Source organism: Haliotis cracherodii, unplaced genomic scaffold, assembly GCF_022045235.1.
Source record: "Haliotis cracherodii isolate W230 unplaced genomic scaffold, xgHalCrac1.p SCAF_16, whole genome shotgun sequence".
NCBI classification, from domain to species: Eukaryota; Metazoa; Mollusca; class Gastropoda; order Lepetellida; family Haliotidae; genus Haliotis; species Haliotis cracherodii.
In genome coordinates this window covers 14537491-14543115 of record NW_027266271.1, presented here as the reverse complement: position 1 = coordinate 14543115, position 5625 = coordinate 14537491, and positions in this window count along the sequence as shown.

Sequence of the window (5625 nt, the reverse complement as noted above, 5' to 3'; positions counted from 1 at the left end):
TCAGGGCATCAGTAAAACAATTCCCAAATGAACATTTTGTACCCCACTTAATTGAGACCTACAGTGGATATCCGGGTAGGGTCAGGTAATAGGGGGTCAGGTACCCGGGTACTAAATGTGGACTCGTCCCAGCCCTAGCTACTTCACGGGCGGTCGGGTAGCCTAGTGGTTAAAGCGTTCGCTCGTCACGCCGAAGACCCGGGTTCGATTCCCGACATGGGTACAATGTGTGAAGCCCATTTCTGGTGTCCCCCGCCGTGATATTGCTGGAATATTGCTAAAAGCGGCGTAAAACCATACTCACTCACTCCTAGCTACTTCACATTCTGTAAAGGGCGCGGTTTCCAAGGCTCATGTCAATATAAACGATAGGATACTAGACAATAAGTACCCACCGAAAATGTCCAACCCGTACCTAAAATTCTCTTGCGATTGGTACCTGGTTTTGAGCATTCGTACTTTATTTGACTGACTCGTACACAAAGATGAATGACTCGTACACAAAGATGGATGATCCGTACACAAGTCTGGATGGTCTGGATATTAAAGCAAGATGTCCAGTATAGACCTAAAAAAACATATATTATATTCATAATCTTTATCCAGAGCATATCATGTATTCTAACATACATTTGGGGCACTGTTAAATTAAAACACTATCATAGCAATCATTAGCAATTTATTCATAGCACTATTTTCACACATTCAAATATTTTGCCCACTTTAAAGTCAATAACCCCCAATCATTCGTAATATGTATTACTGTTGAGGAATTATTTCATAACTACTGTTACATAAGTACAACTTCAAAATAGCTAAAACCGGTTATTTAGTCAAGTTTGCTGGAGAAAAAACATTCGTCCAGCCTTCGCGCTAAATTTAACATTTAACATTTAACATTTACACTGCGCGTTCTGTTCCAAATTCTATTTAGCGCTGTTAAATCTACAGGTAACCTAGCTCTACATTGAAAACACAGTATGTTTATCTCCTAAAAGTTGGTAGCCTGATATTCGACAAACGGTGCGTCAAAACGCAGCCATTGTCGATTTGCAATGCCTTAAACGGCATTGTTTTCACACTTGTTAAAAATGTGATGGAGGAAAACAGTAAAGCAAAATGCACGTGCAAGTTATGGTATTCTTAACTCGTGGTAGTGGCTTTAAAAAGGCAAGCATAAGCCAATAATTTGTCATTCAAGTTTCAACATTTTTCAAGTTCGAAAATGCCGAGAAAATGCTGATCGAAACATCGCCAAAGGACGTATCCGAAGAGGGGATTCGCAGTCTTCTGTTGCACGCCACAGGCCGTTCAAGAGTTACCACCCTGCACAGGATCGCTAGATTCGACTGTTCCACCTACGTCATCGCAATGCCACAACGGAGACTGTTTGACGCATCCCTTGTTTGAGGAGGATATCGGACCAGGCTCTCAGGAACCATCTTTGCGAGGTTTGAATCCGACCGAGAAGACCAGTTATCGTCCCTGTTTTGCAACAGATCCATCGACAGCGACGCTTGCGCTGGTGCCATACCTTACAGCCATGGAATTTGAGAAACTGGCCGTCGATCTCCAGATTTCAACCCAATCGAACACTTCCGGGATGAGCGTGATCGACGTGTACGTCGTCAGAACACGCCGCAGACACCCCCACAACTGGCCAACGCGTTACAAGCAGAATGGCACAGAATTCCGCAGGACAAAATTCGTACACTTATCAGGTCAGTGCCGAGGAGATGAAGAGGCGTGACTGCTGCCCGGGTTGGTCACACGAGAAACTGAGTTCAGCGCAACCTTGTGGCCTCATGTGACATGACAATGAACAGTTTTCAATGCCTTTGTACAACGACAACATGTGACTATCGAGCTCGAAAATTTCACATTTGTATCTATGATATTATATTAAATATACTGAAAAACAAAAGTTCCTGTGACATTGCATAAGATTTAATACAAAGTTATGTTTTTTTTACCAAATCTGAAACAATTTCGGTTTACAACAGATAAAAGACTCCTGTAAGTGTTCAAATTGTTTAATCTGCCATACTGACTTCAAAAAATGCGTGATTTCATAAAAAAATATATTAACATGCCAAAATGTCAATTTACAAAGCAATAGCGTGTGTGTCCACCTCTGGTTGCGATGCAAGCAACACATCTTCGTCTCATGGAATGGACCAGGCGTCACACAAAGTCCTGTGGGATATCTGTCCATATCTGGAGTATTTTTCGAGGTTCCTGGAGTGTCTGTGGAACACGTGGTTGACGTCGAAGGCGCCGATCCATCTCATCCCACACGTGCTCGATTGGTGAGAGATCAGGGGAGCGAGCCGGCCAGGGGATAACATTCACGTTGTTTTGTTAAAGGGAATCCTGAACAAGTCGAGCAATATGAGGCCAGGCGTTGTCATGTTGAAAGGTAATGCGTGGGCCATGACGATGCAAAAACGGTAGAACAACAGGGCCGATGATCTCGTCGCAGTAGCGCTGTCCATTGAAATTTCCCTCTACCACTATCAAACGGGTCCTCTGTCTTGCTGTAATCCCACCCCCATACCATAACGCTGCCGCTCCCGAACTGATCTTCTTCCATGGCACAATGATTGACGTAACGTTCACCTCGACGTCGGTACACTCGAATCCGTCCATTGCTGTAGCTGAGGTGAAAACGAGACTCGTCAGTGAATAGAACTTGTCCCCACTGTATGGCCGTCCAGCGTAGACGCTGTCTGTACCACTGTAGACGTGCTTGACAGTGGTTTCCTGTCCAAATGGGACGTCTGGCGGGTCTTCTGGCGACAATCCCGGCACATCTGAGACGACGACGTACGGTTTGTGAAGATATTCGTCGAAGGCCAGGGATGCTTCTTGCAGTCACTGTTGCTGGCTGGAATCGATTTCGTAGGTGTGTTGTTCGAATCCAGTTGTCTTGTCGATTATTGGTTACGCGTGGCCTGCCACTCCGAGGATGGTCTTTGACTGCATTCGTCTGTTGCCAACGTTGCACCAAATGGTGTTTCTATGAACGTTAAATTGTCTGGCAACATCACGTTGACTCAATCCTGCTTCAAGCATACCAATGGCTCGCAGACGCTCATTTTCGGACGGGCGTGGCATTTCGTAATGTTGAATAATTGCGTAATTTTTTTGTTTTTCTCAGTGGTTGTTGTCAGCACGACGCTAAACAATGCATATGGAATACCGTTAACACACTTTTTTATCCCCCTTTCTTGGGTTGTGAAATGCATGGTGCTTGCATAAAAGTCAATTTTTGCATGGAATGCATGATTTCTGTAGCAGTTGCGTTTTTTTTAACTTGATTCCATACATGTACTACACTATTGAAAACCAAACTTTACTGGTTTGAAAAATACACTGATATATTGGTGTCACAGGAACTTTTGTTGTTGAGTATATATCGACTTTATTATGTACAATAAATTTACTTTAAATCTATCTGTGTGTTTCTTTTTCTGAGGAGTGTATATATTTTCATTATGTACGAAGTTTGACGAAGAATGTCATCCATGTGAAGCTGAGCTGTAACATTTCCGTTAACGATGGCCAGTGGTATTCTCTCCTACCCAAACATTCCTCCCCGCACCATAACACCCCCTCCACAAATTTGGCACGACCTCCTGAACGCAACATGCCGCCGTTCGTTCTCCCCTTCGGCGCTGTTTTCCATCACCAACAGACACGTCCGGGTTTCATCAGTGAAGACGACCCTCTGCCAGTCACGTCGCTTCAATCTCAATCTCTGACGACGATCTGGCGCTGTCAACAACTGTCCTCTGTAACGTCTGTAAGCCCTATTCCCTCGAGTCCTGAGTTGCCTGGCCACTGTCTGTCGACTAACCATATGCGCTAAGACATTCGTCACTGATGACGTCATTGTCAGGAATCTATTCCGGAGATGCCAAATACGCAAGTACCGGTCTTCTTTGGGCGTAGTTACCCTGGGTCTGCCCGTTTATGTCCTGTGTGACATCTGCCCGGTCTGTCAGTAAGTTTGCATCAGGTTATTAGTTACAGCAACACGGGAGCAAATCTTGGTTTTGTTTGACTGTGGCTGTGTCTGCGTGCATGTGTGTAATGAACTCAATATTGCATGGCATCCGTTCATCGGTTATCATTTCAGCATTTCCAATCCATTCAAACACAACATTTCCAAAACTTTGGAACTTGCGTTCCAAAAGTTCTGAACTTTTCTGCTCAGCATATGGCAGGGAATGTCAAACAGGGAATACAGATAATTACATGTACACCAAACAAGAATCCTGGTCACTGAACAATGCACAAATCTTATATTCCTCGATAGTAACCATTGATAGACATTGATAAATATGGCACCAATGTTTACCTTGCCTGACATTGACTATTGATAGATACAGGCACAATATGTACTAGGGCTGGGACAGGTAACTCAGGTACCCGGGTCGGGTGGGTACTGAGTAGGACCCAGGTACCTACAGGACTACCCGGACCTGTGGTTAGTCACGTGATATGTTGTTTAATGGCAAAAATTATCTAGAACTCTATGGTTACATTACAAGTCACTAATGTTCGCATTTCTTTCTGACTATGCACCCATTCCTTGATTTTTTATATGGTTGAATAAAGATAAACTTCAACTTCAGTTCAGTGGCCAGATTGTTCAATACATGTATCTAAATACGTTTTGCTAGGTCTATTCTTAAAATGTTCCCAATCGGACATTTTGAGACATGTCCTTTAACCTACATTGGGTACCCAGGTACATGTAGTACATTTGGACTCGTCCCAGCCCTAATATGTACACTGCCCGGAAGGGCCTAAAGATAGCCAAAAGGTTCCCTTTTTGGTAATCATTGCAGAGGCGAGTTGAAATGAGGTTTAACGTCGCCTTTAAAATCATTGCACTTATATAGCAACGAGCATTTGTGCGAGTGTGGGTGTACTTGTCCTAACTAATGCCGATTTTATAGTGCTAGCCTACTGAGATACCATGCCGTTTAACATGAATACCCCACTGAGACACACTATACTCCCAGCCGACCAGTCCTCATTTTAGCCCCTTAACAAATGTGTCAATCTCGTTCCTCACATATTTCTATGAACAAAGTGAAGGTTACTTTCAGCACACATCTGATACAAGGTTACATCCTTTCTCATTAGTTATAATCACTTAGATGTAAGGACTCCCAGCCAGGAGAGAAGCATGGGGTACTGGGGACCACTGGGATCATGAAATCCTAGAAATTGTCAATTGATAACTTGAAACTTTTATTATTTTTTTTAACAGAAAAATGTCAGAGAAAAGCTTAAAGTGATTTGATCATTTCAAAGAGGTATGAAATGACACACTAATAGACAGCAAGTGAGTGTTACTTAATGTTGTTGTGTAGACCATACATATATGTATACATATTCATGACAGCAATCTGATGTCACAGAACTTGAACATTTTTCCCCCCTCATTTAAGTCTTGTACTGGGGTACAAAATAAACACAGAATGCCTACAAGGAGAAGATTGACAAAAAAGAAATCTGTTGTGGCTGAAGAGTTTTCAAGTTCTTTGTTGTCACATCTGATGAAATGTCCGGAAATGATATAAAGAAAACAGACATGGATTTGTTTCTCGA